At 44.9% G+C, this 24,864-nt stretch overlaps 1 protein-coding gene and 1 long non-coding RNA gene across 5 annotated transcripts in view; one reads left to right on the top strand and one right to left on the bottom strand.

Moving 5' to 3' along the window:
• Positions 1 to 24,864, bottom strand: part of ZWILCH (zwilch kinetochore protein) — a 75,582-nt gene that overhangs the window by 22,798 nt on the left and 27,920 nt on the right. For 3 of the 4 annotated variants that reach the window (XR_005823463.1, XR_005823462.1, XR_005823460.1), the window contains exon 20: positions 22,400 to 22,501. The gene's annotated coding sequence lies outside the window, so the exon portion shown is untranslated. Of the gene's footprint in view, positions 1 to 12,407; positions 13,711 to 22,399; positions 22,502 to 24,864 lie in introns of all 4 variants that reach the window. The other variant, XR_005823461.1, reaches the window with a different exon arrangement.
• Positions 1,424 to 10,546, top strand: LOC121076317. The gene is made up of 3 exons (XR_005823466.1): positions 1,424 to 7,225; positions 9,937 to 9,942; positions 10,536 to 10,546. It is a non-coding gene; the product is annotated as an uncharacterized LOC121076317 (long non-coding RNA).

Here is a 24,864-nt window from a genome sequence, read left to right as displayed (position 1 = left end):
TTTGCAATGTCCTGCAGTCCCACGTCGCCTGTCCCTCAGTCCCCCTGCCCTTTCACCAGGTGACACCCCCTGCTCACCGCTCACACGTGGGGCAGCACCCGGGATGCCCATGCAGGACCTGCCCTACCCCACGAGCAGGAGGAAGAGGCAGAGCACCACGGGCCTGACCCCTTTGCCCTTCCCAAGCAGTACAAGCACGTCCCGGTCCCGCAGTCCTGCGAGGCCTGGCGACGCCTCGCCTCCCCCAGCGGCCCCAGCAGCCTGCGGTTCGCGCTCACACATGCCCCCGCAGCAGCCCAATAACCCAAGTGCCTGTAACACTGCGCAGTTTTGCCTCTGCAATCACAACCCATTTCCTTTCTTCTCCTCAGTCTCCTTCAGGCACCCAGGCAAAGGCAGGGAGAGAAAGCAGGAGTTAACCCCTTCTTCAGCTCTGGCCAGAGAGTGCCTTTGTCCCGCGCTTCAAAGGTGCCCCCTCAGAGTCTGAGGCTGGCAGCATCATTTTTCCTTGAAATATTTCACAAGTCCATGATTTGAGGATGGCCACACAGCAGCCCAGTCCTCACCGAAACCCTCCCAGGAACAAGGTCTTTCCCAGAGTCTGGAGCTTCCAGGCTGCAAGATGGCATCTCCGTCCCTCTGTACGCTTCTTGATGACAGTCACGAAGAGGACAAGGAAAATGACAAATAATAAATGTTAAATGTGATTTTGATACAAGGTTTTTTTTAAAGGCCATATGTTTTTCTTGTGTGATTCGGAATGATTCCCTGTTCAAAGTCATTAAGATAAAAGACCTGTGACCACAAATTAACAGCTGTTGACCAGTCACCATGCAGAAGGTTTCACATTTCCGTGATAAAGATGATGATCAGTTTAAAGATTTAAACCCTGTGAACTCACAGAATGGGGATTTTCGTGAACATCCTTGCCTTTGCAGAGTCCCAGTTCTTCTTCCTGTGCTTCTGGTTTTCTATACTGCTCTACAGCAGTTTACTTCTGCCCTTGGAATGCAGCTCGCTGGCAGCTACTGTTAATGCATTCGTCAGGAGTCTGTAAACTCCAGATGGGAGCATGGGATTAATCCGTGTATGTGGCTCCTAAAGCATCTGATATTCACAAACATCTGGGATTTCTGCAGTGTCCTTCAGTGCAGAACTTTTCTACCACCAAATGACAAAACTCAGCTCGCTCTTCAGGAGAAACAGCAGGGCCAGTAGGTCTTGGTCTCCCTCTTCAGTTTTTGGATTTTGTTTTTCGGGTTAATCAGAAAGACTTTATACCGAGTAAATATTTGGAGTTTAGAGGCTTTCTTTCTTTGTTGAGTGAGTTCTCAATACGTGGACTTTCTGTGATTGTTTCTGTCAACATCGGGGATTTGTCCTTTTTCTTTTTTTAATCAATTCCCCAAATCCTTGAAAAACATTAAGACAAAGACATGACTCACATTCAGAATTTCCTGTTGAATTTTCTTGAGTGTGTTTTTTGTTGTTTTGTTTTGTTTTTTAATGACCAGGATGTCATTGGACAGCTTGTCCTAAAATAGACTGATTACGATAATTGTAAAAAGACCAGGGATGTAGAAGCTTTAAAGCAGCAATTTTGCTTTATGAGCCCCTTTTTGCCCGCACTGCTGTGACTGGAGGTCCCAGGGCAATCACTGGGACTTTTGCAGGTAGAGGATTCCCAGAAACTGGCTTTACAGAGCCAGTTCTCACTGAGGACTGACAAAGCAGTTCGTGTAGGCCATGAACCGACAGAAAGACAAAGACAGAGCCACGAGAGAAGCAGTGCCAGGGCTCTGTCACCCACCGTCACCTGGTGGTCTCTGTTAGGGCTGTAAGCTCTCCTCACTTCAGGGTGCAGCAGGATCCAACCGAGGCAGGGTAGGGTACATTTGCCCCCAGCTTGCGCTGCATTCGAGGAGGGTGCTGAGCAGGCTCTCTCTTCCTTCCCCCTTGCTGTGGCTCCATACCTCCCAGCGCAACAGAAATAAAGTGAGGACAATAAACCGGTAAATTGCACGCGCAATTTAATGCTAAAAAGTTCTTCTGAACTGCTAGTGGCAGGAAAGATGAAGATAAATGGGAAGGAGGCGCACTAGGAAAATATTAAACAGCGAGGAAGTGGTTTGGGATGGCACTTGGAAGTGTCCCAAGAGCATATGCCTGACGGCAGGTTTCTCCAGAGCCCTTCAGAGAAAGGAAGTTACGGCAATTACGCTCCTTACAGGCACATTAGTTGGGAGAAGTGAATTTTCAGTTTTTCCTCGAGCTCTCGCATTCATCCAGAGCATTTCTCTCTTTGAAAAACGCTCTATTTTTTCATCAGACAAGGGGGCTTTCTGCTAACCAGGACTGAGTTTGAATGCCATGTGCTCCATAAATCCACTTTGATAACGTTGATGATCTGTTAGTTATTTCATTAGCATCATGCAACTACAAAGGGTGAGAGGCCACAGGAAACTCCATAAAATTGTCAGAGTCCTGTGGAGGAGGGGTGCTGGGGAGAAGAGGGAAGGAATCGGCCTTAGGAAAGTAGTGGGGAAAATGATACAAATGATGTACTCTGAAATTCGGTTTTGGTCAGATTGACAGGGTTAGCAGGTGGAGAATGCTTTCGCGTGCCTTTCAGATACACGTGGATATTTTGCAACTGCAGAGGAAAGCATTGGTACAAAATTAGCAAAGACTGAAGGACAAGCCTGTTCCCTGATCCTCTTTGAACTGCTGCGGGTCCCAGCACATCAATCACAGAGCCGGCTGAACACGGGATGCTTGCTAGCATAAAGACACGAGCAGGCCCTCAGTTTGCAGCACTACTGACCTGAAAGCAACAACAAAACAGGGCAGGAGGTGGTAAAACTGCCTTGGGAGCACAGTCTGCAGGACGCATTCCCCCCAACAAGACCCTTAAATGTCTCACAGCTGAGAAACAGGCAGCCAGGAGACTTACTAGTCAGAAATAGAGTGTACAAGGAAAAAAAAATCACTCACTGTGTAGTTACATATGGCACTACATCTGCAAATATTTTACATTTTCAAATGTTTAGAGAATTATAGAAATACTAACTCTTACAGTCTCCCCGTAAATGTTCGGAACACATTTTATAGAATAAGCTGAGGCAGAGAAGTAGCTTGCTCCAACGCCAGACAGTCGGTAGCAGATTTGAAGAGATCCAGAGCTAAAAAAACACTGCAGAAGATTAAGAATGCTTATTTCATGGCACATGCAGATTTACTTTAACAGCATTCACCATCCTTTTTGACCTGTGTCAGCAGGTTTCCTTTCGAGTCATTACTTTGTTCAGGGAGAAGCAGAAGTCTCAAACGCTCACTTTTCTGCATCTCTGCTGACTTTCACCATGTAATGCACGTTTCACAAAACGTGCACGTTTTTAAAGCCTCAGCTTGGGGAATCAAACCTCCTCTTTTATTCTTATGGTTTGGGAATTTATTTCTTTATTGTACTTAAACTTCTTAAATATATTTGTGGAAAAGAGCCTATGACAAAGCAAATAAAAGAAAACCCTCTAGTTATTTTTAGCTACTCATTATTCCTGTGTACATCTCATGATACTAACAAATTGATTTAAGCTGACAGAAGCAGGGCCTACGTGGAGGATTGATACTGAAATATCCAGAGAGTCCTTTTGAAGCAAACCCTGGTTTAACTCCTCCAACTTCCAAAGCCATTCACAAAATACGAGCATCATCGTGCAGCTCAGTTGCCCAATCAAGTATTGCAAGTACCAAATGATGACAGAAACGGAAAACAAAAAATTAAGAATATCTTATGGGCTCTAATCACTTCCCAGGAAGTGAATCTTGCATGGTATATAAGAGTGAAGCAACAAAAATGAAATTCTATTAAAAAGAATCTATAATAAAGAGAAAAACTCAGTAAATTACTAACTGCAGGCTCTGCTCAGGAGTTCCTGGCTCCCATTCCCCAGCTCTGTCCTCTAAACCACATTGGTTTCTGCTACACAAACAGCAGATGAAAAAGGCTCAGCTTTGGGTCTCCTGGCTAAACAAAAGAGCGGGCAGGGCGGCAGCCTAGAGCCTGTAAACATTCTGCTCTGGGTTTTTGGCGTCTGCAGTACACAGCTTTCTATACGTGTGCTTAGGCATGTGCACAGCCACCCACTAATAAATACGGACTGTTACCTTGAGGGAATAGCCAGAAAATTCTGAAGCAGGGACCTGCTATTACTGTAACCATATCGTGCTGAAGTTGAAACGAACCTTTCCTTCACCCCTCCTTCCCTTTCACATTCCTCATGCACTTTGAGCACAGATGGTCAAACCCAGGCTTGCTTTTAGGAACTTCCACTCTCCTGAGCTGCATCGCAATGTAAATGAGCTCCCGCTTTGGTCCGCCGTGTTGTGTGTGTTTGCAAAGAGCACAGGAACCGATACAACACATCTGCTCCCACTGCTTCCACAACACTATTTCTTTCATCTGTTCGAGTTTTGGCTTCTCTGAGAGGAAGTAATTGGCTGTTAATTATGGGGGCTGAGAACTGGTCACATCACAGAACTGTGTTTGCAAGCATGATTCATGACAGCATCATTTCTCAGCAGCTGTCAGCAGTAAAGGCTCAGCACTTACAAGAAACTATTATAATATTATACCAGCAAAGGATGAAGACAAACGCTGTGCACAGCTGAGAAAGCAGCAAACAAAATATTTTTTTAAAACCTTTATTCGATAGAGAATCAACTTGAAACATGCTGTTTCTCAGGAGAGACAAACAATAATCCTGCCAGCATGGCTTCCCGGACCATGAAACTGAAATCCAAACTCTTCAGAAGTCCTCCCCAGAGCTGGATGAAAAATGAAAAACTTTTCTCATTAATAGCTGGAAATTTTAAACTTCTTCTTAATACTCCCCACTCTGTCTCTGTTCCCCTTTCTTTCTTGTCTTGTGCTTAAATTGCTTGGTCCTTGGGGAAGACATTTTGATTTGTTATCTTCATATAGGCCCTAGGAGATCTGGCCAAAATCCAGTGTTACAGTACTTAAAACCAGAAATAGTCAGCCTGCAGCAGATCAGGAGTCTATATAGAACAGCATCCTGTCTCCAGTGACTCCCAGTAGCAAACGCTTTGGGGGAGAAAATGCAAACATCAGAACATGTGCGGGCTGAACTTCTTCCTGACTGCATTCTCCCTGCTTCCTGCTTACTAAGCCTCCTATCAGCAGCTTCGTAAGAAACAGAGAATAAGAGAAATTGGTAACGCTGGCAGGGGTGCGTCACAGAGAGACCTAAGTGTCCTTTAGTGTGTGAGCAGCTCGGTCCCTGAAGTCTGTGCTGCCACGATTTGTCATGGCTGCTTCTTTCCGAGGGAGCTTTGGCGAGAAGGGACAGCTCGTCCCTCGGAGCGCTAACTCACGGTTGCAGATGTCGTCACCTGAGCGAGCTCGAGCTCTGCTGCTGGAGACCGCTGAAGGAGGAGCTGTGCCTTCCACAGCTGTCCCTGCTGTTGGGAGCAGAAGCCGGTGCCCCCTTCTGCCACGCCAGCTAAATCTGCTCAGAAACATAAGGCAAACTTTCATCACTGTTCTTGGAGAATTTCTCTCTCTAGAAACCAAGCGTTAGCACACCACTCACTGGAAGACAGGGCTGTGCACTTAATTTGCCTTAACTCTAGTTCTAGGTTGGGTTTCCATGTCAGGAGCAGAAATGAGCAGCTCTACACAAGACAGCTCCTCTCTCCTCAGTGGCAACCGCTGTTTTTGCCGCAGCAACTACCAAAAGGAAGAAAATGATATAAAGGACAGTCCCTCTGCCCCACTTCGTCATCAGCGACTGAAAAACAAGGTGACCCAAAGCCACCACGCAGAGAAGAATGCAGCCTTTTGTGAGAAACGAAAACGCATTTATACGGGCTTCAGACTTTTTGGTGTGGTTTTACATACGCAGTTCCCTTCAGGATAATTGATGCTGGGGAGAAGTCTGGTTTGCAGTAGGCAGGAAAAATTAAGGCATTCAAAGCAGCTTCATGTTGTTTGTGGGCTAAACCAAAATACCAGGACTTGTATGTAGAACATAAATGAGAAGAAAGGAAAAACAACGTTATAAAAATCCCAGCAACAGAGCTTGGAGAGAGTTGATAAATAACATCTCTATCCTACCCCTCCAAAACAGGGCCCAAGTTTTTTCCCCCACTGACTTCCTTTTACTTTGGAGGAAAAACTGAGCAGAATGTTTGTTTGTCAGTACCCAGGAAACTTTAAATTCAGGACTACTCATTTCAGGAAAATGGGAGCTTTAGGAACTTAAAGATACTAAGCACCCAGTTGTCTGATTTTTACATCAGAGAGAAGAGCAAAAGATTTCCTCATTTTCATGAAAACCGTCTCTCCTTGGCATTAGAAACAAGATACATACAGGCTCATGGATGGGGAAATGACAGCCAGAAAGAAGAAATCCTTTGTCCACGAACCAGAAAGTGAATCTTGATCCCTCGAGGTACAGTTCAGTGCCTTAACCCCAAGACCATCCTTTCACTCACAGTCACGTATCAAAGTCCGTTCTCCACGGACTCCACCAAAAAGCCTCCCGGTCCCTCTGCACTTTGAGCACCTGAACTGAGGATAATCCTCCAAGCTTTACCGGAGCCCAGGCTGTACCTGTTGAACGCTAAGAAGTTCCTAGTGCTTCTGTTGTTGCTTGGTGGGTACACAGGAACAGTGTGCTGTTCTCACAAGTGGCAATATCGTCAGCACTGACTGGAGGTCGATTGCCACACTGCAGTGTACGCTGCTGCTTTACCAAGTACAAATGATAATATTTTTAAGACTGCACAGGGGCAGACCTGTGACACCACGGTACCAGGCCATGGATGTATGGCCAACACATATGGACATGTTCAGGTCTGTAGTTTAGATTTTGGCTGTCTTTCCTCCCTTGGTGAGCTGGAAAAACTGGAGGTGTGGTGCTCTCAGCCCCAGAGGATCACGGCCTATGATCTAACGCCATCTGAGTAAGCAGAAGCGTATGATGACCGGTTCCTGAATCATAACGCTTTGTGCTATTTTTCAGGTCAGGTAATTATCTCCAAACCCAGTTCCAGTTCCTCAGCACGGAGAGCCACGTCCTTGTGCCTGCCCAAGATGCTCTGCACAGACCCAGAGAGCAAAAGAAAAGCCACCTAGAATACCCCACATCTCCTCACCTGCTCAGTGCTCCCAATCCCAACATAAATTAGCGTTGGTCCTGTACCAGAAGTTGTTCAAAACCACAGGCACTTGCAGAGGTATGAGAGAACGCTCCAAGCACACACATTTTCCTTGACTATTTCTGTAGTCACCCACATAAAGGTTTCCCAAGATACATCTGTCCCATAGAAGTCCCTGATAAAAGCTCGTCAGCTCTTTTAACACTTCCAGGTCGTACCTGTGTGATACTAATCACCTGCTGGGAACTGTCTGCTAGCCCACTGGCTTTGGGGTGAAACTGTGCTTAAAAACATGCTTGGGATAAGAGTTGAGTGAAGCTGCCCAGGCAAGAAAATCCAGCTGCATATTGCTGCTGTCTTATTCACGCGCTGCTGAACAACTTCTTACGAGGTCCCTCCAAAACACCAAAATGGTCGGTGGGGCTTTGGTGCCACGATCCTAATGAGGCACGCTCAGTCTCACGTGACAAGAACCACACAGCCACAACCTGCTGAAGGATGGCCCCATCTTACACAGTACTTGATACCACCCCAAATCCGATGCCAGTATGTTTCTTCTTAGGCACTGAGAAGTGTGGAATGCCCCCACCAGCCCACACCACTCTCCTAGCACGGCAGGAGCGTCCTGCACCAGGGGATGTGGCTCAACAGGTGAAGGAGCTTTGCTCCAAAGTCGCTCCTCGGATTTTCTCACTGTAAAGCAGCCCCGGTTGGAAAAACCTTACCGCAGCCTTCAGTGGCTTTTGCCACCTCCAGGCAGCAGAGTTAATCTCACTTGTCCTGATAACCGGGATTTCGGTGAGAACAGTGCACTCGGTGTCCTGGGAAAGCCGGAGGCGCTGCCTGTCCACCACATCTCCATCTTCAGCAAACTTTTGGGGCAGGGAGCAGTAATGTCGGAGATCTAGCTAAAAGCAAACATCTCAGCTGCATCATCTTTAACCGATTCATCACAAAGAAAATCCTATCTTTTCCAGAACTGAGAGGAAATGTGGACAGTTCCTCCCTGCACAGATTTATTGGAAAGGCTTTAATAAACACAGATGTTGGGAACGGATGGCTACTGTGTAATCATGGGTAGAAAAAGCCAAAGGACAAAATATCCCTTAATGAAGACCTGCATACCGTGCAGTATTCCAAAACAAGTGAGGAAGAAATATGGTCAGTGTTACAAGCAGACCAATTACAAGATTCCAGGTGCTAAAGGTTTTTCTGTTGTGTTTAGCTGACAGAGGAGGGGTGGGAGAGCAAACGATGCTAAAAAAGCAGAACCCTGATCAGAAGTTGCTCTGAGCATCCTACCAGACAGCTCAGGAGTTCAAGAGACCTACAAGGTATCTGCATCAGTTTTGCAGACATTTATATCCAGTTTAAAACAATGACATCTAAATATGAGAAGTCTTTCGCTATTTCCTATAGTCTTATTTTATAGTTACTGGTCTTGCAAGAAGTGCACACGCATTTTAATTTCAACAGGAACAAATATGTTTATATGAGGAACTTCTACTAGATTTTAGCCTCTGTTCTGCTTTGGTTTTTAGAGGTATAAGAAATAAAATAAAATAAAAAAGCATGAAAATATTTCTATGGCAATGAGCCCATTATTGGCCTATGCGATTACCAGTAACAACACTGGGGTTCTGCTGTGACCAGAAATAATCCTCGATTAGTACGAATGTGTTCACTTTTTCCAAAGAAGAGAGAAGAGAAAAAAATTGGACTCTGAAGCAAATAAAATGTCCATATTCCTGGCTTCTAACAGTTTTCAGCACAAAACTACAAATTTCATTTTTTTCCTGACCCGGCTGTATATGTTGGCAGAATATCAGAGCAACATTTTCATGGCATCTTCCCCCGCTTCTCCTTCCCCTCCCCCATTTGGGACTTTCATTCACTCGTCACAACTAAATAATCCCCAAGAAAAACCAGTTATTTTTGCCAGTCCAATATCCCTGTGATGCCAGGGAGCTTAGCTGGAGAATCCAAAAGTCAGGCAACTTACGAATATATTTGTAATATTCAACAAAATAATAAATTCTGCACATGACACAGGAAATAATAATCAGATGATCTCAGCCCCAGAAGTATTTCGCTGCTGTGGAAATGCCATGTTGGAGAGTTCATGTGGAAAAGGAAAAGCCTTGTAACTTCTCCAAACATCAGTCATCACTTCCAGATACCTCTAAATACAGCCATTCATTTCACACTGCAGGATATTGTATTGAAAAGCAAGGCAGGGCCAACGCAGCACCTTCTACCACTAAATATGCACTGCACAAACCTTAGCTAAGTGTGTTTTTCCTATTTGGAATAGGGCTCTTTCATTTCCAAAAAAGAGCTCCATGCTTCTCGCAGAGCAAAATATTTATAGCCACATGCAAAAAAATATAAAAGAGCTTGAAAAGACAAACCCAGAGGTATTCCAAGATAGCTCCGTGTCAAATAGAGGATGAGTCATCCACCTCTTTCAATGAAAATGTTCATCCTAGATAGATCAAAGGCACTAAGTACACCGAGCCCTTTTTGCTAAACCTGGCAAGAAAGTAAAAAGGTTTTCAATCAGCAGTCACTTAGTGGGAGGTCTGCGAACAAATGAAAGCCATAAGATGCTGGCACATGAAAGAAACCATCCCCTACAATGCACAATAGGGACAATGTATAGCATCTAAGCATAATTTGTGAGGAACAGAAAGTTTGGATGAATATTTTTGTGCGGCGAGACCAGATGCCATATGGATCTGATATTAGCAGCTCGGCGTTGCTTTGTGCTGTCGGTTTTCAAAGACCTTCACGCTGCCTCCCATCCGTGTGCTCTCAGACACAGCTTTGAAGGCAGCCTGCCGCCTCATCACCCCGTTATTTTGTTATTTTTGTGACCGCTGCCACCCACGCGTGGACCCCAGCGGGCTCTCAGCAGCCCCAGCACCTCCGCAGCGGGGGAGCCTCTGCCAGCTGCGGTGCTCCTGCGGGGGGCACTCACCGCTGGCCTTCCACCTCTCCCCAGCACCCCAAAAGGCTGAGCCGCAGGGAAAGGGAGCCAGACCCTCCCCGTGACCCCCAGACAAGTGCAGTGCCGAGGTGCAGGCGGACACAGCCAGCAGGACCCGGGGCTGCAGCCCCACGGTGCTCCCCCGGCCCCGCAGCCGCAGCCCGGCGGTGCCACGCTGCCACCCAGCGGCCGGCCCCGAGCAGCCCAGGGAGCCCTCGGAGAGCTTCTGCGTCTGTGGGCTAACTTGTGCAGCTCGCACAAGCCCCCTTCTGCAGGGCGGTGACTTGGTTAGCGTTCCCGATGCCCGTCTGGCCAGCTCGGGGGTCCTTCAGGGGGGCTGTGCTGCCCTGCAGCCCATCAGAGCAGGACCAGGCTGCTGGTTCAGCCACCTGCGCTGGGGCAGCTACGTTGGGCTGTCTGAGCACTGGGGTTGGAGCTCCTTAAGAGGAGCGGGGACAGCTTCAGCTACCTTCACAGAGATCTGGCTCCCGGATCATCGAACAGCACGACGCAAAGGTCTCCACTGCTGCCAGGGCAGCTGGCATCACTCCTCTGGCGCTGCAGAACAGCCGACTCAGTGATTAACCCTACACTGGTAGTTGGGTGCAGAGGCGATAAAGCCACCGGGGAAGATGAACACAAGTGCCCGGGCCACGTGCGTGAGCAGCGCTGTCTGACCCCGTGAAGAAGCAGCGCCCGTGCTCGCACAAAGCCTCCCTGCCCAGGACTGATCTCACGGCCGGCGAGCTCCCTGGGACGGGCAGGACAGAGGTGAGCCGGCCTCGGCCGTAACTAAGAATGAACACCTCTGGGCAGGGAGCATTCCACCCCCAAAGGTTTAGCACTTCTGAGCTAAAAGAAAAAAGAAAAGCTCTCGTATTTCTCCCACTGAATGCTTTACTTCGCTGTTTGTGGGAAATGGAGGGAGCATCTTTCTCTAAAGCTTTCTTAACTCGCCCCACTGTCGCTGCCCTCCCACCTCCCTAGCTGGTGTTCGCCCTCAGCAGTGCGGAGCAGAGGCCAGGAGGCCCCTTCGCATCCTGCAGCGTGGCTCATCCGCAGCCAGCAAACAGCCAGAGGGCCCAGGAGCACGCGGGCTGGCCAAACCCTTCCTGGTGGAAGGAAGCGGTGCCAGACCACAGCGCCCGGCATCCAGCTCGCTGCGCTGCGATGAAAAAAAGGAGCGGGGATGACGCAGGCGTGCATTAACACCAGCCTGACCAAGGCGCGGTTTCCATCCAACCGTCTCAGCAGCGCTGTCGGTGCACACACATCCTCTGGGCCAGGACATTCAAACCCCACCAGCGCACACTGCTAGCTCCTGCCCTTGAAGAGAAAGCTTTTAGGAACTTGACACTTCATCACAGGAACACTACCCTGAGAAAAGCTGAGTTGCAAGTTTTGTGCTCAGCGTTGGGGTTTTTTTGCTAAATTCTTGCAACTGTTTTTAAATATTAACTGTGCAGAATTGTTTACTACAGAAGGGAAAATCCCGACACTAACATCCTTCCTAGTCAAAAAGAATTCGTGCATTTTACCCTATTTTGAAACTTTTTAACCTGGCTTCTGGACCAGATTTTTTCCATGACCCTTAAACTTCACCAGTAACAAACAGTTTGAATTTTTTCCTGGGTAACAGTTGCCTGCAAAGCACTTAAAACATATAAACTTCTCGTACAGTTTCTGACATTTATCATTGCTAAAGTAAATGGAGGCAATGGAATCGACTATGCATCAAGAGTAATATAATGCAATATTAAAGGACACCCAGTGGAGTACTTCGGAGGCTCAAGAATCTAAATCATACACTCAGTGCTGGGAAGCTGCATAGGAAAATGTGCGGCACCATTTCTTGGTTGACTGTAGCTGTCACTGCTCAGTGTTACGAGAGCTAAGCTGCGCTGCTGATGCGCAGGGTTACATAATTGACAGCAGTGATTTACTATTTATGTGAATTAGACGAGAAAGAAGCTGTGGAAAGAATTCCTAATGAGTGCTCACAAGTGTTTCCACACGGCCTGCCACAGCCGAGGCTAAACAAAAACTTACAGCAAGCCAGGGAGAGGGGCTCAGGCAGACCAAGAGGGGAACTCGCGCTGTCCCTGCTGGGGTTCCAGGCAGGTGGCTGGAGCTTCCCGGCCCTCTTGGTGTTGTGCACCTAAACTACTGCATAGAGGAAGAGAGGTAACAGGCATAATGAGTAGCACTGGTGAGATATGAAGGAGATGCCCACCTTCCTGTCTTCTGACTTCTTTTTGTTATCCTCCGTTGCCCTGGTGCTGGTCTCACATGCAGAGGCATGGAGCAGATGCACCGGGCAGAAACAAGAAGTTCTTTGAACGCACATTTATGAACACTGCCACAGCCACTGCAGTCTCTGCGTGTCACTAGGAAGCAATCCTGGCTTGTCTTTGGCAGCTCTGTGGCTTACACAGGTCTTGAAAAACATGGACACCTCCTCCTTTGTGACCACAGGTTTTGTGCAGGCAGAATCCGAAGGCTCTAGCCCATTGCCAGCGACCTCCAAACACCCAGCAGCCCGGTCACAGCAAACTGCAGGTCAGTGCTGCAGGGTACGAGCAGTGTCTCTGATGCAAACCGGTTTTATCTGATCACCCGGGGGTGATGGGCTGATGGCACACAAGGCACATTTCCATCTGGGAAGACCCAGACAAAGGAGAAACAAATACAGTAGATAGGAGAGCTTTGTACATTCATTCTTCCCGACTCACTCACTGGCTCTTACATATGTCCCAAGAAAATATATATAGATTTTTGAGTAATAATATCCAGTACTGAGATGACACATTGGAATTCTATTTCCCACCCCCTTCCTGTTTTTTTTTCTCCTTTGCTTTGTTTTGTAATCTCCCCTGCATTCTCTTTCTTTCCCTCTTTTTGCTTCTTCCTTCAGTCCCACTGAAGCTATACACATGATCATGACATAAGAAATAAGTCACCCTTCCCATTCCTCTATTCCTCCTCCAATAATCTGCAAATTCTATTAGCTGAAATGATGTGGGACACGGGGATGGATGGGGGCAGACGGAGAGGCGCAGACAGACTGCCTGGTAGCGTCTGGTAGCCTGGCACCCACTGGCTACTTGGTACGGAGCTGCACTGTGGGAGAGTTTTATCAGAAGCATCAGTACAAACCCTAATCGTATTACAGAAATTGCAAGATGAAAATGAAAGTTTAAATTACTTCAGTGTTTATCTTCATTTGTATACATCTGGCCGTTAACAAGATGCGCACATACGCAATGCCACCCCCAACAAAACGCAGAGAGATCGATGCTAGAGGAAGCAGTACGACCTGAAACCCTCTGCGTCCTGCCAGCAGTGACAGGAGGCGTTTCTGGGGGCGGTGGAAGCACCGCTCACTCCACTGCTGAAGCTCTGCACCCCTTCAATGCAGCAACCTGTGGGACCGCGCTGTAATCTGACCTCTGGAAAGAGGCGGGAGGGTGTTTGAAGAAAAAACGGGTTTGGAGGACTCCGCACACTGCACCATGAGATCTTGGGATCGAGACCTGCTGCAGGAAAGGCATACAGATGACACATGAAGTATCACTTGAATACAGCTCTCAAAATACTATTTAATTCATGTTTGTGTCTTTGATATCAAAATACTTATTATTTTTCTGGTATGATAGTCAAACAGCTATATTGCTCTTCTGGGATTATTGTGTGTTTCATTAGCAAATCAGCAGCTTCTGAAGTCATGAAATTGATTTTCAGAGAGTGAGTGCTCCGTTTCCAGGTTTTCAGTTTCCTTAATAAAAAGTTTCTAAGTGCCACAATTACAGTAGAAAAGTTCAGAAGAAATTAGGTAAGAGCAGTCTAATGGCTCAAAATACAAGGCAAACAACACATTTGGAAAGTATGCTTACCTATTCTAAGCTTATGGCCTTCAAGACAATCTCATGACTTTGGGGAGCATATTTTACTTTGGAAAGCTAGTGGTTGGACAAGTCATACTGCTCATCACAACTATTTCCTTAAAATCTTTGCGGAAAACATCTGCGACTGAAACAGGGAGCAAACAAGCAAGCAAGGTTCACATACAGCGTTCACATACAAACCTCGTGTTTCGCTGTTGTTTTTATGGCATAAGCACATTGGTATGGAAAGCCAGAAATGCTTTATTAGCTAACCAGCAACACGCATCACACGGTGCAGCCAGTAAACATATCTATCCCAAGAAAACATATAATGGGAGGGAGATTTAACTTGGCTGGCATCATTATTTACACACAACGCTGCACAAAATCTTTGCTTTTAATTACAGCTGCGCCTGGCTGGGGCGGGTGGATCAGATGTGAAGTTCCCAGGCAGGATGGAAGTGCCAGCAGGACAGCAGGACATCACCCCTTTCAGACCATTTTCAGGTCAGGCCCCCAGCGATGCTGTCTGATGCTGCCAAGAGCAAACTTGAGACGGGTGCGTGTGCTCTGTACCCGACCCAGCATCCCCAATTCGGTCTGGCAGGAAGGAAGGACCAGAGGAGCATCAGCTTCTACCCGACAAGCTAACCAGCCACTTCATCCCCAGCTGCACGTGCAGCAAAGCACCACTGCACACCCGTCGTGAACGGGACAGCTAAAAGTGGCGACTGCTGAGCAATGAGCTTCCTAGTGGGAGCTGTCTGAGCACAGGTCTCACGTCAGCCAGAACTCGGGGGGGTCACGGAGATGTGGGGAGGCGCTGAGCTATGGTCCTAGAGGCAGTGCAGTGAGGGGCAGGAATTAGGAGTGCCTCATCATCGGCGTAAGGTTTGTTTTCATACATACATGCGTATGCACTTGCACACAAACAAACGATGTATGGCCAGTTTGTGGAATGGTAAGTTAGACTCTGAGCTGCTTGAAGATGCTTCAGGAAAGCACTAAAAAGAGGCCATATTCTAGAAGTGTAATGTAAAAATCTAGTTTCTATTGTCTCTAATTTCCAAAATATCAAGCCCCTGAAAGACACACACATTAAAAAACAAAATACCATAGAAAAGATCAAAGATCCCTCTGGAAATACGTTCTCTGCACACTTCAAAGCCAAATGTCCCCTCACTTGCCCCCTTGTAAAGAGATTAACTTCCATGGGCTGAACCTGCTCACAAAATCAGCAAATTCATGCAGTGAAAATAAGGATTCGTACACGTTAACTCGGGGACCTTGAGCAAAACCAAGAGATCCCTCTGTATTTTCCTCTGCTTGACTGAAATACTAGCATTTATACCCATTCTCACTTCCGAGCTGCGACTGGTATTTAATCTGTTAGCCTGCAGTTTGTCCTTGAGTCATTTCGCACGTGGATCAGCTGCAACCCCCTTTCCCTGAATTAAAGAGGAAACGAGCGCACCATCTGGCCAGCCCCTCGCCTGATTCAGCCCCAGCGCCCGCGGTGGTATTCCAAAATGCGAGGAATGCTCACCCAGTAGGCTCGGTTCACATCCTCCCTCCTATTGACTAAAGCTGCTCTGTCCCCTTCTGGGCCGCTTTATGTAAGTATTTGGTGGGAAGACGAGGTCTCGGAAATCTGAACCATCTTCAAATGTGCGCGTGGGTGGTCTGAGCAGGCAGCTTATGCAATGAGAAATGGGAAGCCACTAAAATGATTCTGCTTCTAAATATTTTGACCTTTATTGACATTTATAAGTAGCAGGCAGCTTAATTACCAATTAAAGGAAGTTATTAGCTACAAAAGGAGCCTGTTCTTTTTTTTTCCTTTATGGCTCCTTTCCCAAACCAGCGCTGTTCAGAAGAGATTTCTGTGGCAGGACAAGGCAAAGGAGCCCGGGAGACCTCGACTACTTTCCAGCTAACCTATACAGCGATCCTTACAGAAGTCAGAGAACTTGCACGAAGTGGCTACTCCAGAGACAACACGTTCAGAACAACAGACCCTCCATTTCTGTAGGTGTTAGCACCTTGTATTACAGTACTGCCCCATTTTTCTAAATAGAATTGCTTGGTGGGCATTTGTGCTGGCTTGTTTTCTTTCAAGCACACTCATAAACAAAGCCTCACCCTATTCTTTTTTTCCCCTCTTTGGTTGGTCAGTTGAGGATTTTTTGTATGACACATATCCAGAGGATGGCATGAGGAGCTGAGAACATACAAGACTGCCTAAGCCACTAATCCCAATACAAACTGCTGAAACAACTGGAGGTTCCACCCCAGAGATGGCTGAGTCCCTACAGCAAACAAAGCAGTTTCTTTAAACCACCCAGGCCCCAAATCTGCCAACAGGACTGCACTGGCTACCAGCTTTACACATATTTATGGCCCCGCTAGTGTGATAGCCTTGTTTGCTGGGTAATAGCATTTACAAAAACCTATTGATTAGAAAATATTTATTAAATTTAAGATACTCATTAGAATGAGCAATGCTCTCCCATAATTTTAGAACATCTTTCTTTTAATAAATACAAACTAGGACAACAGTATACCAAAACCACAGTACTAACAGAGCTCTAATACACTAAATATATGATCAGTGTGATGTTTTCTTTTTTTTTAACCAGATTAGTGCTAATCTGGATTAAAAATAACCTTATGAAATAGCTAACTCTGTACACCGATATTATTTTCCGCTGTATAACACAGACGAATGTTGTTTTAAGAGGCTCTGTGTATGAAGGGAAGAGCAATGCAGAACACACGTGAAAACCCAAAGATACTTAAAGCGTTTTTTCTCAATGGATGAATAATCCCAAGGAATAACTCCCCTGGCAACTACGAAAGTAGCTGCATGGTCCAGACCACATTTTAGAGTAAATCAAACCAAAGAAGCAATGGAAGTTCCAGCATTCTCCCAGGCAGGCATAATATTTTAGCTTTTCATCAGTGCTACTCCTGCATATATCAAAAGAAGTCCCACGTTACCTTCTACCAACCTCAGTGTCTGACTTTCCAGCATACTTCTGGGCTCTCTCAAGCAAGACATTTAACACTTTTTTTTTTTAACCTCTCTGCAATTTTTCCCCCAGATCCTCCTGCTTTTTTTTGTCCACATTCTTTACACTCCCTTTACTAAGCTGGTAATGCATCCGCAGTTTCACAGAAAAAAATATTTAATTGCAACCTATTTGAAACCCGGAGCTTGATCCTGCAGTCACTAAAGTCAAAGGCAACAAGGGCATTCTGTTCAATGGGAACAGAACAAACTCAGAGTTCCTGGACAGTGTGTTTTTAATCAGGGAGCCTTCACATTTAAAAGGAAATCATTTGCATCATATTAGTATTCATTGTCCACCTACACAGGATGGGAAATTTACTGAACAAAAAGGTTAAGTGTGTTGATGCCAAGAAGGCTTGCCCATTGCAGAGCCGGTCACAGCAATGAAAGCCTCTCAGCTGTACCTGTTCCAGGAAATTACATCGAAAAGCCTCTGCATTCATGGCTCAGGGGAGCCAGACCTGTTTCTTATGGTACATAAAAGGTCAACTGAGATCACTGTGTGTATTATTCATCCCAGGAAGAGTCCAAGCGTACCAAAAACAAAAATAAAGCTCAGTGAAAGAAGGTAGCAGAAGGGAAGCTGTTGCAGGCCGCCTGACACAGTTTACTCAAATATGTCACTTCAGATCAACAGAGAAATGTCCTCCTGCAAATTGTTTATCAGGGGACCCTTCACTGGAAAAATGATACAAGAGTTCTTTGTGCCTGTTACAGAAAAGCACGTGGGCTTTTACAGTTCTGCCCAGCCTGTGGTTCACAGGATAAGCAGGACTCTGGGGCTACTTCTGAAGGACCTGTGTAACAAAACTGAGACAGAAGAGCCCAATGTCACAAGTCACTGGAAAATGTTAGACATTTTAAAAAAGACTGCAAGTCTTATTAGCTTATTTAGGTGTTTTGTACAAGATGATATTTATACAAGGTTTCTTCCTGTAACATTTGATCTAATATTAGATATTACATCTGGTGATTAAAGACCGAAAACCCTAGTTTTCTTTCCAAGAGGCCTCCCAGAGCTCCTCTGAGTCCTTCCATGCTGTCTTTCTCTAGTTTCATTTATATCCACCACATAATTTTTCTCATCTTTTAGTTTCGAGCAGAATCCAGAAGTGCAAAGCTTGTCTGTTTCCAGGTCCCTTTGTTCCTGGGATGGGTTTCTGATGATGAACAGCATCTTCTTATCCTTGCACAGAACCCTGTCAAGCATGACCAGTAAAACTGGGAGCTCACAGATGTTTAAAGGTTAGAAGGGACCTCTCAGGATTGTCTAGTTCCTGCCCTCTGTTCTGGAGAGTCTAATGGCAGTGTGCTCTCCAATATACGTATGGTGCCTGCAACCTCTGAAAAATGAGCTGTAAAAATTAATCATAAAACATAAAGCATAAAACAAGCAATGGGGGGGGGATGCATTTTGGGTTTATTTAGTCTAAGAGTGCTTAAAATTAATGGTCGGGGCACTGGTGGAACACAACAGAATGGAGATACCTTTCCTGCTTCTTGGCAGAAGCAGCTTCTATCGACTTGGTTACATACAGCTCATTGCAGGTCAGGTAGGTAAAAAAATACTGGAAGCACTAGAAGGTTGCTTGCTCGTGGAACTGAAATTAATACACATTGAGCTGAGCAGAGCAGAGCAAATATATGATGCTTGACAGCAAAATGCCCACGAGGCTTGTTGGTGTAGGCAGACTCGCCGTCTGCTCAACTTTGAAGTAGCCCTTTGCTGTGTTCTGTACTGGGTAAGAGCAGGGAGCTCCTCCCATCCCCTTCAGTCCCACATATAGAAATACCACAGATCCATCCAGCTCTTCAGGAAAAAAAAAAAAAAAAAATCAAGAAATCAGTTTTCAAGGTGGAAAGCACTTTATGGTGCATCACTTCACTGACATGTTGAGACTGTTCAGGACCACTGCACATCACAAACTCAAAAGGCTGTCTGTCAGGAAGATGTCTCAACCCTGATCCTTCTCCTTCGGCAGCTCTTCTGGCAGCTCCTCCTTTAGCAGCTCTTACAGGAGGGATAGAATGGGATCTCACACCCTGGGTTAACTTGTGGTTATCAAATGTCTGAGAAGAAATCATACTCAAAGCTGTTCTCCTAAATATTAACGAGCAAGGCTTTGCAAATATCAGCCAAAGTAACAGCTCATGTGTAGGCTCCAAAAGCTCGGGAAAGCAAATCAAATTCAAGCTTGCAGTAGTGAACAGGTATCAGCAGGCATGAAATATTTGCCCAAATTTTGATCGCCTTGAACAATTCAATAAATCACATTGCTCCATGTACGCCGTTTGATAGGAGTCAGACGGCTGCACTGCCCCTGAGAACTGGGCAGTGGGTTTGAGGAGGAAGGAAATAGCTGCTACATGCAGTAAATAAAAAAAAAAAGAAACAGTTCTGCTGCAGAATCATTCCATTCAGCCTGGCTAGAAACACAGGCAGCTACAAACCGATCATTCATCTCCAACATAAACAGAGATTTGGTTAGACCAGCAGTAACATAGGTTGAGATTTTTAGTAGATGACATAAATAAATGTATTTTTATATTTCCTGACCACATTAAGCTTGGAATCAGAGTTCTAAAATGTGAGCCCCATACTATAAGACTTCTAATAGCCAATAAATTCAGATAGTCACAGTGAAGCAATGTTTCCTCCTTAAAGGTACATTTTGCTGCAGTGTATATAAATACAAGGGGACTTGTTTTTTTATGGATTTGGAATTTTATGTAGCTGAACATGATCATTCAAAAAAGGTTAAAGTTCTCGTAGGAGGACAGCAAGATGGAAACCACTTCAGAAGGCACATAGTCAGAGTCCAAATATTATTCCTACATAGAAAGACATTAGTAAGGAGATGGGGGAAGGTTGGGGAAAATTATTTTCTCCCCAAAAGGCACCATCCAGGAGAGCAGAGGCATAGCTAAAACATCCCAGCTCAACAACATCACCGTATTTCTCCATTCCTGTCCCACTCTCTTACACTAAGCAAGCATTAAACAAGCTCTTATCCTGCCCAGTGCATCCACTTCCCATTTGTAAAGCAGGCATTACAGGGCCAGAATTCCTTTAGGTGGTGCCAGAGGAATGACTGAGTTCAGAGCGTTACCGGTAACACTTAGTGCTAAAATACTTAGATGCTAAAGGTCGTTTTTCATCCCTAAATCTTCCAGCACTTTAAAGTGGAGATGACGATATCCCACGCTGGGAAATTGAACACAACAGATGGAATGACTTTTGTGGCTTCTCAGAATGCCAGTAGCAAAGTCAGGAGTGATTCTCAGGTTGGCCATACAACCCTTAAAAGGTATCTTATGCTTCCAGACCCATCAAGGCTGATGTCCAGGCTGATGCCCAGCAGTCAAAGGTTTTAATGATGAAAGAGAGCTTGCTGGATCGCCAGGCTGCCTTTCAGCACGGCATTGCTCACTAAGCAAGCTCTGGCTGAAGGACAACACTGCGCTGCATGGACTTTGAAGGCAAGTCCTTCGCCACGGAACAAAGTTGTTTAGTTTTTGGACCTACCACTTTCAGCGGGTCCCTTACAAAAAGACATGATCCCAGTGGGGGAGCAATAAAGAGAATCAGTGCGGACTGGCTCTGCTGCCCGTTATTGACTTAAAATCCTTGGAATAGCCAAGATGAAAATGTCTGAGCACTGATGTCACTTTGATACAATTGCTCTGGAGGCTATTCAGTTTTCCTCGGGGCGCCTATTCATTTTAGGAGACTTGCTGATCTTTGTCTGACGGCTGAAGTTTTATGACCAGAAAGAAATGAAGATGGCAGCTAAGAGCTTCACTTCACAATGAGAAAAATAATGCTTTTAAGGGAGAATTTGTCATTCCTAGCTCACTTTGAGAACTAGCAGTTGAGACTAAGTAGATGGAATGTACCAGCAGAAGAAATGTTAAAACTCCGAGTACTTCCAAGTGCAATTTAGCTGCAGGATGACAATGAAAAGAAAAATATTAATAACCTCCCCACACCCACCTATGTTAAGGCTGAAAAGCCAAGTATTCGAGGGCTGGAACTCCAGAATTAAGATTGCCTTGTGCCATCCTAATTCACTTCTCCTGTGTGATACAATTAAAATATATTTTCCCCCATGGCCTCACCCCTTTAGTAGGCAGGATGAACAGAGCTATTCAGTTGGGCTTTGGGGTTTTTTTTTGAACCTTTTTGAGTCAATGTGTGGCCTTGGTTTTATTTATAGCATGCAGTTTAAACTCTTCACTGAATACAGGATTATTCATATCCTTATGGGTTTTTATATAACACTTATCACAGAAATATTTTCTTCAAAAACATAACAAATGTCTCATGACAAAACCCCAGCCAATGAGGTAGAATGGTAGCATGGGTCCCTTCAGCCCAAGCGCTTAATCAGAATCAGAGGTCCCACAAGACTGTTTTGATTAGTATGAGATCATCTGAATGCAATTTAGTGTATAATATATTCTTGTTTCTAGCAAACCGATGGTAACAAAACCCCATTTTTCTGGAGAGAGCTCCAAAACTTCCACTGCCATGAGTTTTCTGTTTGAGAAACCATCTGCTTCCTTTCAGGGTCATCCATAGTATTTGCAAACTTTGTTTTCTGTGGTTTATAGCACTTCCTTCTAAGACCTCTAGGCAAACGACAAGCAAGGCCTAGTCTGGAGCGAAGCAATGTAGCACTGTAAGGCTAGAATAAAATCATTTCTAGTTCACGTGAATTTGAAAGATTCCCACTTACATTTGTAATTAAAAAAAAAATAAAAATAAAAATTACTACCTATCTTTGTTTACATGCCCTCTTATTTAGAAGTGTAACTGTATGTGCACGTGATTATGTATACATGCATGTGATTATGTATATACACCTAAAACCAAAAAACTAGTCATATCTGCTAGCAAGAATACTGAAAAAACATCATGTTTGTAGGATTTTGTTTGAACAGAGCAGTGCTAATCAGCAAAGTTTTAAACAAACTTAAATAATTCAGAGACTACATAATCATTCCTCTCACTGACAAGACAATTTACATCCACCCTTTTGATTTGGACCTAAGCTACAAGTCAAGTCACTCTCCACGGAGATAAATGTTACCTCAAGTTCACCAGTATGAACCCATTTGAGAAACACAGTTTTCAAGTTTGTGCAAGCCTGCAATCCCACCTGCACAATCAGAGAGATCGATTTATGATCCCTATGTCATACTGCTTGTTTTACATTGTAGTCTTAAAGAAAGGAGCAGATGTTATTTAAGAAATAAATGACTTACTGATCTGACAGCCACCGGGATCTCTCTCTGTTCTTTTGGTTCGTACTGCTTATCTCAAGCTGTTCTTCAATGATGCTCTCTTCAGAGGAGAGGATCTGACGGCTGAAAGAAAAATGCACGATGCTTACAGTTTATACCCACAAGACTGGAAATTTGGCATGCCTGGAGGCTTTAGCATTATTATTATTACAAATATATTCTGGAATTTGTATTTTTGGCATAACTGAAAGATTTGTTGTAAAGAATGTAGCTTTATTTTTTTTAACGTGTTAAGTTAGCTTGGATTATTTTGAATTCAAGTATTTCAGCGATGACTGTAAATAACATTCTTTTTTGACTTGATGTAGTAAAAAGAAAGTTAACAAACATGATCTCAAGCATCACTTAGCAACGTCTTTAAAAACACCACCATCATTATCCTAGGATGCAGCTACCTGAAAATCTGGCCCTCCTACAACCTGGGTTCAATTGATACAGATTTGTTAATTAGAATGGCCTTTTTTCTTTAAAGGAAATCTATTAAAGTCTAAAAAGTTTAAGAAAACCAAATTATCCCTCTCCAGAACTACTGCTACCCATCCTACCTTTTGCTCTGTCTTCACAATGATGTGCTTAATTCATAATATATGTTGTCCCACTGCAACACCCCTAGTTTAAGGCAAGGCCTCTAATTTATAAATACAGAAGTTGGTGCTGCTGTCTAGATTGTAAATCCATCCTCCCATCCACCACTGTTCTTCGGCAGTATTAGTACTACAACACAAAGCAGTTGTAAGAGCACCAGGGAGCTTCTATTGCAGACACGGACATCACTACGCCGAGTGGTGTATAAACACAGCAGGGAAATAAAAATTACCACATCCTCAAAGAGATCGACGCAATTATTTTGTTGTTCCTGTATGAGGATCCCAAGGCACTTTGCAGTCAAATCTCTCAGGAAGACTGCATTTCCAGCCTTGTTTTACAGAAGGGGAACGTGAGGAGGACTGAGTACAGTAGCATGACACAATGAATTATGCTTTCTCTCTGAAAGGGGATGTACTCGGAGTGCTGGACTGAAAGCTCGCTGAGGTTCCCTTTTTGCAGAAGTTATCACCGAAGGTAAGAATCCACAGAAACTCGTAGGTCTGGTACGAGCATTTAACTCTGTAGGCACCCATTTCCTCAGCCTGACTGAGACTCTGGTAATTATTTCTACCCACTAGCCATCTGATGCTCTCAGCTGAGCTCACTGATTTGCTTTCAGCACAAAAATGCCTCACTCAAAGAATGCCTACACGTTTGTTAGTACACTGGGAATCAGAAGTCCGTGTGGCTTCCTATATGCCTTAGGAAGCTATGGTGATGTAACGTTTGCCATGGCTGCTATACAACATACAAATTACAGAATATAATCATCTTCCTGCCAACATCTGGTCAAGTTTAAAATGGGAATCTTGTAAAGCTTCTAATTACATCTCATACTTTTCTGAGCTTTATTAATCTCAGCTCAGGGTTGTTTTGTTGTTGTTGTTTTTAACTTCAATAAGTACGTTCTCTGATTCATAGCAATGTTTCAGTGAATTATTTCCATTATTCCCCTTTTCACTGCCTAAAATACAAAACAGGCTCCTGAAGTTTTAACCCTTCACATGACAAAGTGACAAAGGCTCTCAGAACCTCATCCAAGCCATGCTGCCATTAGCTAGAGACTTTCCACTGACTTAACTTTGGATCAGTCCCCAAAACAACAAGGGAGGCTGCGATACAGCAAGGCATTGGGACAGATATTCCACTTGAAGAATACATTACATCTCCATTGGCATCACTTAGTCATCTGTTTAAGACAGAGGAATTCAGCATGTTCTTACATATTTTGCAGAACATATTTTACACCCCAGAATTGCTAAGGAGTACTAGTAAGGTCTAATCTCTGAAATTCATCTCTGAAAAAGCAAAAGCAAAAGTCAGTGCTTTTCTTTTGTTTAATAAACAAGCTACAAGAAGTACTATGTCGTGCCAGCACACAGCCATCACTAAAGAGCTTACGTCAGGTGCACAAGAAGGAAATTATCCTAGTTCAATTTCACACTTTCCCCACGAAGTTTAAGAGTTTACCCAGGAAGTAAGGAGCCTGGCAGTTTAGAAAGCAGTCCTCTCAGGCTTTGCTCATGTGCAAGAAGTCTTACTTTCCCTTGCAGACCTGAAAACACACCACTCGCATTGACAGCTCTCCCGAAGCTGCAGAGAATCTTTTCTGTTCCTTTGCTGCTCTTCTCTGCGTGCGCTGGCCAGGCAAAAAAGACAGGTCCCTACTGCTGAACTAGTAGCAGTCCGTCAATAAATAACAGATTTCCAAGTCACTGGTACCCTGCAGAGCACTTTTCGCTAGCATGTTTCAAAGTGGTCCTGGCTGTGCACGAGGACTATCAGCGCTGCAGCCATTCCCCAGGTGAAGGCACTGGGGAAGCAAGCCCAGGGTCAGC

This window comes from Cygnus olor, chromosome 11, assembly GCF_009769625.2.
Source record: "Cygnus olor isolate bCygOlo1 chromosome 11, bCygOlo1.pri.v2, whole genome shotgun sequence".
Taxonomy (NCBI): Eukaryota; Metazoa; Chordata; class Aves; order Anseriformes; family Anatidae; genus Cygnus; species Cygnus olor.
The sequence above is the reverse complement of the archived record's forward strand: the minus strand, read 5'-3'. Positions and strand labels throughout refer to the sequence as shown.